The sequence below is a fragment of the Corvus kubaryi genome, unplaced genomic scaffold (genome assembly GCF_017639235.1).
Source record: "Corvus kubaryi isolate FWS band 111438036 unplaced genomic scaffold, C.kubaryi_AGA036_p1.0 split1-37296, whole genome shotgun sequence".
In the NCBI taxonomy this organism is placed as follows: Eukaryota; Metazoa; Chordata; class Aves; order Passeriformes; family Corvidae; genus Corvus; species Corvus kubaryi.
Genome location: NW_024582075.1, coordinates 15528731 through 15542851, shown reverse-complemented (window position 1 = coordinate 15542851; position 14121 = coordinate 15528731). Strand labels below are relative to the sequence as shown.

The window sequence follows — 14121 nt, the reverse complement described above, 5'->3', positions numbered from 1 at the left end:
CAGCTGTACTGCAGTCTTCACCATAGCAGATCACCAGGAGAAGCAAGCTTCCTTTCCGCTCCTACTTGGTAAATTCCTGATAGTATTTTTAAACACAGATTCTTGCTTTAGGCTGCCAAGTTGCCTTGGCATTCATTCATTAATTGGCTTTATTTAAGGCCTTTTCCAAAGAATACAAGGATTACGCAAGTAACGTAAACAATTCATGGAGTATGTGAAATTCAGAGTTTTCATAAAAATATAGTATGTTGACTATGTTATGCCAACTGTTTAAAATGAATTACAATGAAAGCAAGCTCCTGTTACAATACACGGCATTATGTGACTGACACTGAAGTTATACCAGCAAATAGCTATCTATACCTTCTTCTCAACTCGTTAGAGAACAAAAGCTGAAAAATCACCACAGTCATATAGAAAAATGAAATAGATCCGTACCGCATTACTCCTTCTGAGATCCAAAACACAAATGAATATCCTCTGCATTTCAGAGCCACCGCCTTGGTTTACTGATAGGCAGTAAGACTCTACACTTTTGAACTGATGTTTATCATTTGAGAAAACCTTTAAAGCAGATTTCATTACATTTCATCAAAACTTTACCCAAGGCGGACACACACATTTCAGAAAATTAAACTCAGTCAATATTTGCACAACTGTTGTCGGTAATACGACAAAAATACCCTCTTGCTGTAACTGGCCCAACACGGAATGATATATAAGACTCATGTGTTTTAAAAGACAGCTTATTAAAAAATTAACATACCATAGGGAAACTGCATTTTGATTGTATGACCTTACTGTGATTCAGCTTGAAAATCCTTCCAAATGAGAATTCTCAAAGAGCTTAGTAACGGAAGTTCATTTCGAAGGAAATCCAATATGCAAATATTTCAGCTGTGCTCTTTTACAAATTGTCTGCCTTGTCAGTTTCAAAAACTGAAAACCAACAATGGAACACTGTAAGTATACTTGACCTTATTGCTTAATGTCTATTAAGAATGCTATGGCTGGTGGATTTTAAATTTCTGAAACTGACACTCAAGAACATATAGTGTGTCTTCAGCCCATGTCCCATAAATGCTGACTACGCTCCAGCCAAAGCCTTGGAGCCGACACACTCTCACACTTACATAACACTCACAAAGCTAGTTTAAATACACCATCAATCTATGTCTGTTCCTGCCTTGTAGTAATACTGTTCAGTTTATCTTTTAACCCTACACTTGCATGGAACAGTACCATTACTAATCTAACAGAAAAAACACACAGGCAACAAATCTGATTTCCTTAGCTTACAGAAAATATGAAATGCAGGAGACACACAAATCCAAAATTTGCCCAAAATTTGTCCCTCCTGAGTCATATTCATCCCCACCTCCCATACTAATCAGGAAAGCACAGACACTGGACACAATACAGGACTGGGGGAAAACAGACGAAGTAGGGTAAAAATAAAAACTAAATAATATACAAATTATACACATCTCCTAAGAAATTGCAATCTCATTTATTAGTAAGGAATGAATAACTGGCATCTTTGCCTTTGACATTATACACCTGTGCAAAAAGCGTCTGGTGAAAGTGAGCATATGCCATGCACTGGTATCTGCTCTGTGAGAGCAGTTTATACAGGCCCCTAGTGGCTCAGCACACACAGCAGCAGATGAAGGGGAATTCCTACTCTCCAGCTTATGTAGTTTTGGTCCCTGCATTCCTCAAAGGTAGACGCAAGAGGCAATGTTAAAAATGAAAGGTGAATCGCTGACTGGACTTAAATTGCCAGATACTTAGCTCTTTACCACATCCTCAAGTACATTCTTGCACACTGTCTCCTAAGATTAAGCACTGATTTACTAACACCCATTGAGTTCGCTGACTGCTGGTGGTTTGAGTTACATAACCATCATAGCAAAACGCTTATTCACATTATTCTTTAGCGCTCATTTTCAAAGTAGTATGAGTGATGGGTCTAAAAGCAGATCCTAAGACCAGTTCCTGAAACCTAGAAATACTAAGGTACCGTTTTACTTACCATGCACCATTCCTAACAGCTTGCCATAGCACACACAAACCATAATGAATTTCTTAGCATCTTCTTAGAGTAGAAGACTTCTACTAAGACAAAGCTTTTACGGCTTTAAGTGGATACAGAAAAGCTATACATCATTTCTGTGTTGAAAGATATCTAAATATACCCCACCATATTACCACAAGTGACAAAACTAAAATTGGAAAGCTACTCATGTAAAAAGTCTCTCATCAAATCCATCCTTTCTGTGTAACACTCGTTACCTTGAAAATCCCATGCCAATATATTTACAGCTTTTAGCAATTTTGACTGAGCGAAATTTGACAGCTGAATTTATTAAACTGACCAGTTTGTCAATTTCGCACATTAGAAAAGCTGTAATAGCTCATCTTCTGAGAGGAAATTTAAAGAAGCAATCAAAAAATTGCCATCTAAAGTAAGATGTAAGTACATATGATCGCATTTAGGACAGGGGTGAACCTTTTTTTTTTTCTTCAGAGTAGCTCCATTCATAAGAAGAATTGTAGAAGCTTCATTGCTCCCAGCCCAGGAGAAAATGATGTCATTTACTATACACTTGTACAGCAAGAAAAGAAAGTATTGACTGTTATAATGTTTTAAACTACTAGCAGATACCAGATGAAGGGAAAATATGATATATGCATTTTCCTGTCTCTGTATCGAAATTCCCCATAATGTCCCAACATTACACAGAAGTTGCTTGTGCTTGAACAAAAGGTATGTTGGAAGCGATCTCTGAAAGGCTGAGAAGACAATCATAGCTTCCCACATTAATCCTAAGTTAAGAGACTACAAGTGTCATCAGAAATACTCATGTCTGCAATAGGAAACTTGAAAGTAAATCAGCATCTACAGATTTATCCCCAATGTAACACCATCTCAGGCGACAAGTGAAGGGACACATAAAACCCTAATTATTCCATGTAGAAATACTGACCCTTCTACGTGCGTCAAAACTGGGAATATGGACATCGAAATCATGGTAAAGAAGCTGCCATCCTTACACGAGGCAGTAACTGTACAAAGGCCAGGCAAAAGAATAAAATACGCATGACAGCAGTTCTGGAGAAGTAACAAGGAGGAGCAGACATTCAAAAACCATACATGCAAGGCTGAGTGGTAATCGCTTAAAATGGAAAGAATACCGTTCTGTCGAGAACGGAGGGCACAAATAAAAGGCAAAATAGGGGATTCTGTGCAAGAAAACAACTGTTATATCTGCCAGTCTGGGAGAGCCCGGCTGCAGCAGTAAGGAGTGCCTCCTTGCACGGGCAGACGGCGCAGAGGGAGCTGCTAAGTTTGCTGAACAAATTCAAGAACCCCTTTGCAAGCGCTCGGAAAAATGAGCTTCCAGCCCGATGTGCTTCCTTTCAAGTGGTTTCGCGAGAGTAAACAAAGAAATTAAAAGCCTAACCTGTGAAAAGCTTGGCATCTCCGTGCCTCCCTGCTCCGCCGAGAGACAGCAGGAGGAGGAGGAGAAGAAGGAGGAGAGGAAGGAGGAGGAAGAGAAGGAAGAGGACGATGAGGAGGAGGAGGAGGGAGCCCTGCTCGGACCGGCGGCTGGGGTCCCTACTGGCCGCTCACCCCCAAGCCCCGTCTCCAGCGGCAGACGCCTGGTCTCTCACCCCTGCTACCTTCCCCCTTCTCCGAACCCGTTAGAATAAACAAAATAATTAATATTAATAATTCGTTCGCCAAAGCAAACAGACAGCGTGTAATTACCGTACTCTCCTCTCTCTCCGCCCGCGTACAGCGGCACTCAGTGGAAACGTCGACTCCGATCCATCAATCGCCCTCTCCCTGCCCCATCCCCCGTCCCCGTACCGCAGCTCCCCTCGCTCCCCGAACAGGCCTCGCCGCCAGGCTGAGACCCGGCGGGGAGGCGCGGGGAGCGGGCTGGCAGCGGCCGGGGGGAAGCCCCGGGGCACCCACGGGAGAGTTGTGTGTGAGGGACATGTGTGCGGGCTGCGCGCACACACACACACACACACACACACACTTTTGTGCTCACACACATAAGCGTGCCTAAAGAGGCGGCAAAGAGGGAGCGGCGACGGAGGAAAAATGGGTCAGGAGCGGGGCAGTTACCTGGTCATGCTGGCTCCCCCGGTCCCAGCAGCAGCCTTCGCCGCCGCCCGCCCGCCTGCTGCTGCTTCCCGCCGCCGCCGCCGCCACCACCTCCTCCCGCTGCTCCCGGTCGGCTCCGGGGCGGCCAATTTAATCCGAGCCCCGCAGCAGCAGCAGCAGCTACGAGCGAAGCCCCGCCGCTGCTGCCTGGCGCTCGTGCGTGTCTCTCACAGACCGGCGCCGGGGAGCACGAGAGAGTCAACGAGAGTCCGAAAATCCAGCATCCAGAAGAGCCAGGTCCCCGCCTGCCTCCTCTTGCCAGCGCCGCCTCTCCTCCGCGCTGCTCTGCTCCGCTCTGCTCTTCTCCTCTTCTTCTCCTTCCTGCGGCGGCGGCTGCTGCTGCTGCTGCTGCTGCTCCCGGGCGCGCTCTCTGTTCCCGAGCTGCTGCTCCGTTTCCCCTCCTCCCCCTCCTCCTCCCCCTCTCTCGCTCTCTCCTTCTCTCCCTCTCTCTCGTTCTTCCTTCCCCCTTCACTCTTTTTTTTTTCCCCTTCCTCCTTTTCTTTTCTTCCTTCGTCTTTTCTAGCCGATTCTTTCGCTACAAATAAAAGCGAGGTCTCTCACCCACTCTCCCGCCCCCCTTTCTACAAAAAGTGCAGTGCAAACAAAAGCGAGGGAAGAGGGCACAGGGCGGGCGGAGTGGGGAGGACAGACACAGAAAAAATTCCCAGAAACCGTCCCCGAGAGCCGAAACGTGAACAACCCTCCCCCCACTCTGCTTCGCTCATCTGGGGAAGAATGGCAACGCCGTGGGGACACCGGTAGAGACGACGCTCTCCCGTTTCGTGGGTTTGTTGTGGGGTTTGGGTTGGAGGGCTGCGCTTTTGTGTGTGTGTGTGTGTGCGCTTTTGGTTTTTTTGCGATTACTCTTTTTTAATCCTCTTACGCTGTGTGTATCACAGGATCGGTACGGCCCCGAGAGTCGGGGAAAGCGTGCCGCCGATGTCCGTGCCTGTGTGTGTGCGGGCAGGGTGGGGGGGGTACGGAGCGGCGATCCAGGCAGCGCCCGCCCCATCCCGGGCCGCGCGCCGGCCGGCACCGGAGCCGCGCGCCGCACGCACACCCGCGCGCGGCCGGGCGCTGGGGGCGGGGCGGTGACGTCACTCGGTGCCGGGCCGGGAGGGCGGGGGGCACAGCGGGGGGGGGGGCGGCCGGGCCCCCGCCGAACTTCCCCGGGCAGGCGGCTCTCGCCGCTCTTCAAATGCTCAACTTCTTGTGCGGCTTTGCAGCCTGGTGGTTAAACCCACGGGGGGTGTACCAGACCTGTCGGTCTGCGAGGGGTGTCCCAGAGCGACAGCGTTGCAGAGCGGTTATTTTGTTATCAGTCATCTTTGTGTATGGTAAATCTCTGCTTTTCTTCCTGAAGAATGGTCAGGTTCCATGCTGAGTGACGCCACATGTTGCTTGACGCAGTCCGTTGGGCTAAAACAGGGTCCATCCCGGCTCTTCTTACCTTGTCCTGTCCAGTCCTCTGCAGAGAAGGAGTAGCGCAAAGGACGTAGGTGGAAACATAGGGATTTAGGTGAAAAGTGCTTTGGAAAACCTCATTGTGACCTTCTAGGCATCTTCGGAAGCCTGGAACATATGCCCTCTGTGACACAGGACATGCTGCATAAAAGGGGGGGTAGAGTGTTAGGATAAACACAGTAGGTGCTAGTCCGGCATTATGGTGTTGGGAGCCCATTAATAGTGATGCTGAAAAAGTTGGCTTTGCAGGCGGCGAAGCTCCGGGTGCACTCTTGGCCAGACTGGTGCTTCTTGTCCTGAGTTCTGTACTGACTGGCTGCGACCCCATGGAGCTGTGTAGCGCCGGATTTTGAACTCAGTCTTGTTGGCACCTGCAAAGTTCATTGCAACCTGCAAAGTTTATTGCAGATCATTGCTCCTTTTCTGCAGAGGAGAATGATTTGGGTGTCTTCTATCGTATAATCGTGTTTTATCATCCTCTGGTAGCTAGTGCTGCCAGCATGAAGGCTGACAAAAGTGAAAATAAACTTTGTTCTCCACGAGTCCTATAAATTGCTGCCTTCTTTTGATGCTGCCAGTTACACCATGAAAAATGGTCACCCAAATAATCTCACACTTAAAAAAACAGTAATGCTTTCCAAATAGTAGCTTTCGAAACACCAAGTAACTTTGTAAAGTAATTACTTTGTATGAAAAGGTAAATATATGAAATGTACTACAAATGATTACTTTTTATCTTGTCAAAAAGAACTAACTATTCCGTAAAAGACTAGCTTTTCAACAAGCAATAGTATCTTCAAAGTACAACAAAAATCAAAAGCTGGCAAAATGCTACTTGGTCTTTATTGCAATACATGTTGTTAAAGAAAACAAGACTTAAATCATCACCTTTGCCCCCTTGACTGAAAAGGCCGTATTTGCTTTGAAATGGCAGCATTAAATAGATACTTTAGGTCTTAATGTTATGTCTCAGCAGTTCTTATGAGTATACTTAGCTGTTTTAGTGCTCTTCATGCTGTGATCCTTGCATGACATTGAAGAGTTGAGCAATAAACTCATGTATTTTATATTTTTCACGTGGTATCACAACATGGATGTGAGTTTTGAGGACTACATTTAGCTTTGCTTTCTTTTAGAGTCATAAGCAGGTTGTGTAGCTCTTCCTTCAGATCAGTCAGTCTCACAGTACATGTTAGAAATAAATGCATCACATTAGGAATAAATGCATTTCTTTTTTCAGAAATACTAAAACCAAATCTCATTATGTATAGGATTCTGTTTTGTAGTGATGCTAAAGAAAAAAAAATAAGAAATTAACCTCAACTCATGCAGAAGCATTAAAACACTATATATTTCTACCACTGTATTGCATATCAACGTTTGTTATCAGTAACATGAATTTTGTATTTATGTGTACGGATATACATATGTTAACACATATATGTGTTTGTTAATACTCGTTTAACATTTCTTTCCTTCTAAGAGGAGATAACACAATAAGAAGCTTAATTCATGTGTTACAAACTACTCATTAAGATAGATCTTGTTTTTTCAAACTCGAAAAAATTCAAACAGAATTCTACACTGGGGTTCTATTTTTGCCAAGATTGCAGCAGTACATTACTCTATGGTTAGTGCAGCACTGAGTTGGAAATATATTTATACATTTTATAAACTTTGAAATGTTTCCTATAAAAAAACTGAACAATCTCTGCAATAGTGCTTAACCTAGGTTTGGAAGATAGAAATGTTGGTGGGGTTTTTTTGTATATTTGCTGGGGGGTTTTGAGGTGAAAGGAAGATTTAATTTGGAAATAAGTATCATGTATTCCCTCAAGGGTTTTCAAAAAAATATACGTCTTTCTCTTGTCATTCCAAATTAACTGTTTGAATCCTGTTCTTCCTGTTCATGCAGCTGATTTCAGTCTCCTCATGGAAGCTGTGCACCAGCAGTGAAAATCTGATGTGAAGTTCAGGCTATGACTGCAGGTTTAAAACTCAAAAAAATGTAGCAAAGGACGAAGCAAAACGAGTCAGCTGTCCTGCTGTTCGTCTGAATACTTAGCTGTGACCATACTCTTGAGTAACTTCTACCATAGCTCTTCAAAAGGCCAGCTATAGTCCTTCATGTCTCAGTCTCATGAATTTCATATATTAAATAGTACTCTATTCATAGTGGGGAGTGTTATTTTCCTTTCATCTGTTCTGCCTTGTATTGTTGCTTGCATTCCTGATAAATAGCATCCCACTAAGCTCTTTAACACAGTAGGATATTCCATTAGCAACTGGAACCAGTGGCCATTGGGTCAGTACACAGCAAAATCAGGAAGGTGAGGGGGAGCAGGAGAGGTGTATCAGAAAGGTTGCTCTGTAGTCCTGTCCCTTTTTTTTCCTCATACATTATGATAGCCGTATTTTACAGTTATTTATGGTTAACCTATGGCAAGCCGTCGGCTGAAATCTAACAGATGATTTGTCACAAAACTGCATTAATACATATTTTAGGCACTGGCTTACGAAATGATTATGAGAAATGTTCCTGAGTTGCCATACTGATATTTGAAAATTCTCAGTTTTAAACCACAGACACTTTGAGCTCCTATTGTTAAAGATAGTAAAACACTACTAGACAAGTAAACACGTTATCTGTATGCAAAATTTTATTCTGCTAATTCAGTTTGTGTACACAGCTCTTAAGTGCTGATTTAGTACCTCACTAGACACTGTCAGTACTCGTCTTCATTTTGTAAACATTTGTGATTCACATATATCTTTTAACTTATGAAACTTCAGGAGTTAGAGACAAAGATATGGAGAGAAAAGTGCTTTTCAATGCAGCTCTTTATGATCATTTTTACCATGTCTGCTATTTTTTTCTTGTTGTCTGAAGGAGATGAGGCTTTATACACTTGTGTGATCCACCTGCTGTCCAAACAACTTCTGTATGTGCCAGCACATTTCAAGCCCATTTCAAAGCATTCAGGTCTCTTATCCTAAAGGTCTTAAGCCCTGTTCTAATTTTTCCTCTGTGGAAGTAGATGTTAGAAAGATGAGGGAGATGAGCAGGCTGGTTCTCACACTTATCCCAGCCTATTAATTGGTGTGACTGAACCACAGACCCAACCATAGGTCTACCGAAATACCACAGTGGTGGAATAAGATGATTCCATGCAATTAGGCTTAACTGTTTCTGTTCATCAGGGAAGGACTTCTTGTACTTGTCTTTGGGGGTTTTTTTTGGTTGGGTTTTTGGGGGTTTTGGGTTTTTTTTTAAAGTGGAAAGAGCAAGACGGCAAGAAAACTAATAATTAATCACACAGCACATGGAAATATCCAGGAACTTGGAGATGATGAAGAAGGATCAGCTTTAAAGTGCATTAGAGTGTGTGCCACGAACTGAAAATAAACAGCAGCTTGTGTAGGGAAAGCTGTAAATAAGACTGGTAGATAGAGGAGGCAGGTTTGTCTTTTATTTCTGTACTATTTGGGGTATCTCAGATGGTGTGAGAACTCTGTTAGCTATTCAGAAAGAAAATACTTAGAATACAGAACACAGTGTGGTGGTATTGTTCTCAAAAATGGTGCATATATGCATATATATATACATATATAATGTATGTATGCACATAGGTACGCGAGGTCTATTTCAAGATTTGTCATCAGTTAGAATACGGTGCAGTAGATGGAGTTTTTTGTTCTTTTTTTTTTCTTCTGGATTCAAAATGTAGAAGGTACCACTAGATTTTAAGGACAGCATCAGAGATCTAGATCTAGAATGTCAGAAATATTCTCTGATTTCCTTAGAGGAAAATCCAGTAAAGGAAACCTAATAGCCAAATGACATCTTGTTAGTTCACATCTTTTGCAACCATGAACCAAAATTTAGACCCTATACATTACTTAGTCCGTGTGATTATTTAATGGTTTCTCAACATCCATTAGAGTGACTAAAGGCACTGTTTTGCCCCCATAGGTCAGAGATCACTGTCTGTATAACACTACTTGATCTACATCTTGATACCGTTCTTGGTGTAAATACTGGTAAGTAGCAGAATTCAAATACTAAAACTCAGGAACAAGAGGAAGATACTAATACCATAACTGGTTCACAGAAATGGAAGATTTGTTAATCTTTGACTTGAATATTGACTTCTAGTTTCTAAGGAGACACTCACTGCTGATTAGTTTACATAGCTTCTTGTATATAAAAAGTATCCAGAAATGCTTTCTAGAAAACTGAGGATTTTACGAACAACAGTTGGTCAACATGAAGTCTGATTAATCTGAGTGTTCCCTCCTGCAAAACATCAAGGAGGTTCAGATCACATCTTATATGTCAGTGCTGTGCTGTCAGGGCAGTGAACAGGACGTAGAGGAAGGAAAATGAAAAGTCTTAGTTTATTTCCCAACCTTGAAACTTTTGCTTCTTGAATATAGGAGTATTATGGAAGAAGCTGCTCAGTCATCTGAGGGGGAGAGTGTTTCTCCATTCCTCTCATGTTGTCTCCTTTCTACTGGTAAATCAAGGGGCATCAGCAAGCACTGAGATGCAAGAAATGTATTGTTCCACCAGAAAGCTGCATTACAAACCTTGCAAGATAGAATGCGAGGAAGGGGAAAAAAAAAAAATCATTTTAGTGTTTCTCTCCTTACAGTACCCTATGGTTAATATTTGAATGTCATTATTGTTGTGAGCCCATAAATATTCCAACAACATCCTAAATACCTATATATACTATAGATAAATATCTATAGTACTAAAAGCAGGGGTATTTTTTTTCCTAAAGAGGACCCTGTCATGCTCTATCTTGGATTTAAGTAAATTCGGATGACCAAGTTTAAACCTCTTCCATTTAATCTGTTCAATTCTGATCTGAATACAGATTCAAATAAAATATTTTTTCCCTCAACATTACTCCCATTAACTTCAAATAATGTGTTTCCTAATTAAAAGTATAGAAAGGTGTCTGTGACTAGTGGGTAGGTGTCCCCATTACAAAAAAAATGTGTCATATTTGATAATTATGCTTAAGTAAAGGACTTTATGGAAAATCAAATTATTCTCTCATTTCTTAATACAGTTGCTCCAGTGTTGCTGCCTGTTCCGAGCTTCCCCTCCCCCCTCCCAAAGACATGTGCTCCGAGCTCCTTTGTTCCAAGCGCAGGCAAAGCCAAATGTAACTCAGACTCTTCAGCAGTGTCTGATTGGCCGCTCACCCCGGGTCCGCCCCCAGTCCTCCCCTTTCCCCTTCTCCGAATAAAAGATGGTCGAGGGGAGGCAAACGCTCTCTCACTCAGCTCAGCGACTTTCCTGTGAACATCTCTGGTCGTCTGTCTCATTTGAAAGCTTCTAACTGCAGGGAATTGAGCAAGCGGGGAGCTATATTTCTCCCTCTTTGCTTCTGCTGATGGTATCTGCTCTGCAGCTGATTCAGGTACCGATTCTAGAGCTACTAAAGTGCTAGATCGCCCTTGCTACCTCTCAAGGCTGCTCGAGGCTTTCTAAGGCATTGAAATACAAGCGCTAGCCGGTATAAAGCTGAAAAGATACCTTCCACACTCCAGAGGAAGCTGCAAGTTTAATGGCAAGTCAATCTAGATAAAACATCCCAAAGAATCTAGTGTTATCCTGAAGTCTGAATCCTACTAATTGAGCACTTTTCATCAGCATTGTATTCACTTTATTTTCAATTTTAAATATAAAATATTTCAAATTCCATGAATTCTGATATCAGGAGGAAACATTTCTACAGGATGATTTTGACTGACCTGAGTAAACAGATTACTGAATTTTCACTGGAACAGTAAAAATATTTTTTTATAATCATTCTGTTTATATTACCTTTCCATTGTTTCAGTTTATGTGTCCTTCCAACAAATCTATTAATCACTGAATGCAAGCCCAGTGAACATCTACTGTTACAGACTGTAGTGTAGAAGCTATCCACTACCACATCCTTTTATGGAAGACTGTGTATTTTGGGCAGAACAAGAGGTGTTAAAACCACATTATCCAAACAAATCTGCTCACCACACAACATTCTCTAATCATTTTCATTCTCAGCAGTTCAATTAAAACAGAAATTAGGACCATGAGAAAAATCTATATTTTAGCCAAATAAGTTATTCATGAAAAAGGAATGGAAAGATTAAATCTGTTGTAATGAATCCAGATTATTAACAAGCTCAGATGCCAAGTCCTTTTTCTTTCAATGTTGAAAAGCACTTTTCCACATTAGACTAGCCCTGTGAGGGAAATTACATATTAGTCACAGGGGGTTTTTTTCAACAACAGAATAGAAAATTCTCAAAGTTCTGTTATAAAAATGACAATCCATCCGTTATGAACTTCAGCAGACACCTTTTTGATGCAAATATAGTTCAATGACCTCCACATAATTTTTTTTTTTTTAAAGACACAAGCCAGAACAAACGTGAACCAGTGGTAATCAAACCCACAAGCTAAGATTTTGCTGGTGTTTTCTAATTTGGTTCCTTCTCTGAGAAAGCACACAGGTCACAACAGGGGCACTAAAATCCAGCTTCAGTGTTTGTGGAATGATAGCAACATATTTCATATTTTTAATCTCAAGTAGGTTCTGCATATTCGAGTTGCAGGTATGCTTAAAAAAAGAAATAGAAGAAGACTTCTTCAGACTTCCTTTTACTTCCCTTCTCTGCATTTGTTTCTGTGAAATCTGATTTTGCAACATACATGTTTCTTTGGTCCCAGTGAAGCTTACATTCTCTTAAAAGCAATCACATACAATGTCTTTTCAGAATCATCTACTTCTTTCATCTTCTAATGCCTCTGTTCTCTTTGTCAAGGACTGTACTGTCTTCTCTTTAAATCTATCCTTTCTCAAATGCCAGCTTCTCTGGCATTCCAAGACCCTGGGTTACCTTTTCATTTGTTTTCTCTTTCATTCATTTCCTCTTTTTCAGATCTACCTTATTCTGTGTCCCTTAAATACCTCTGTCATGAGCCTTTTCTAACTCTAAGTCCTCCTACTTTTCATTCCAGAAGTACACTTGTGCTTATGTATGTAATGGGGAACAAGGGAAGTACATAATGTTTCTTAATCCGTATTTTTTGAGATCCTAGGTCAGCACATTCTTGCTCAACACATTGAGAAGGAGGCCAGAGCAAAATAGTGTACAACAGTTATATATTGTTTTATTGCATCCAGTACATACACTCTTCCAGAGAATATCCCAGAAGCTGGAGGCACTGAGGCAGGGAGCAGTTCTGAACACAGGGTATCCCACTGAATATTTCTTCTTGATACAGTATTCAGTACTTAAATGCTTGATTGGCTATGCATTGCTCCACTTCTCCTGGCCTAGAACCAATTCGTTTTGGTCCTGCAAGAGGTAAAACTGATCTCAGAAGGAGGTGACTTACAGCTAAAATTTGGAAGCTGCTTTTCTTAAAGATTTTGAGAATATGGAACATCACAGGAAAGAAAAGAGTCACGGTCCTAATCTGGTTTTGACTAACAAATGGGTCACAAATACATCATATTGGCGGCCTTCAGGAGCAGTAGTAGAAGGCATTAGCTGTCCTTTCAAGAACAGCAATGATCTTGGGTTCAGAAGGATATTAATTCAAATGACACTGATATGATTGTCCCATCTTTTCACATCATTAAGGAGGTAGAAGTCCCAGGATTTGTCTAATTCCCTGTAGATAGCATGCCAAATCTCAGGGCATTTATAACAGTTTGCCCCTGCAGACTCTGTAGTAAGCAGCAGCTGTTTTTGTGGACTCACTTTAGCAGAGACTATTTAAAAGGTGTACCTTGAAAAAATACTGTAATTTTTTTCTTTGCATGCTGATTCCCAGGGTGGCAAAATGCCATGATGATAGTGATGATGGAGGTGTCTTCCTGTAATTATGCTTTCATCACATTCAACAATATACCAAATACTATCAATGTGATCTGAAACAGTAAAGTTTGCTACCAAGAGATAAATCACTATCTTACTCCATCACATGAATTGTCTTTCATTATGCAGATGCATACACACACACACACCAGCACAGAGCCCCTTTTCTAAAGAGGGTTATACAAAAAACCAGCACAAGCTTGGGATGTGATGAAGTACTTTCAGTTGGGACATTTCCTGTGTCATATAGTAGTGTTTTTTAAAAAAGAGAGAGTGAGCTTGTACTTGTTTCCTGGACACAAGGAAATGCTAGATTTATGAAAATTATTTTGTGTGTGATTTCACTAGGAATAAATCAGTGAAAGAAAATTGGTGTTTTAGTTAAAATAGAAATGAAGCTTCAATGATTGAATGATTTTTGTTCAGCAAGAATTATTAGTTCACTTGATAAGTCCTCAAGCAACAGACAGAAAGAATAGCAAGACTGTATTTAGAAAAAGATTAATGAAGAAAAAAAAAATTAAAGGAAAAAGTATTTGTAGATATTTCTACTGGTTCATCAACACACTGTCAGTTACGAAGGCATA

The 14121-nt window shown here is 41.6% G+C and overlaps 1 protein-coding gene across 3 annotated transcripts in view; it reads right to left on the bottom strand.

The window, feature by feature from the left end:
* The window catches only part of PTPRD (protein tyrosine phosphatase receptor type D), a 1187501-nt gene that overhangs the window by 361539 nt on the left and 811841 nt on the right, over window positions 1–14121 (bottom strand). Inside the window, exon 1 of one of the 3 annotated variants that reach the window (XM_042012907.1) lies at window positions 4142–4222. The exons of 1 other annotated variant lie outside the window; for it this stretch is intronic. The gene's annotated coding sequence lies outside the window, so the exon portion shown is untranslated. Of the gene's footprint in view, window positions 1–3467; window positions 3491–4141; window positions 4223–14121 lie in introns of those variants that run through there. One more of the 3 variants, XM_042012909.1, reaches the window with a different exon arrangement.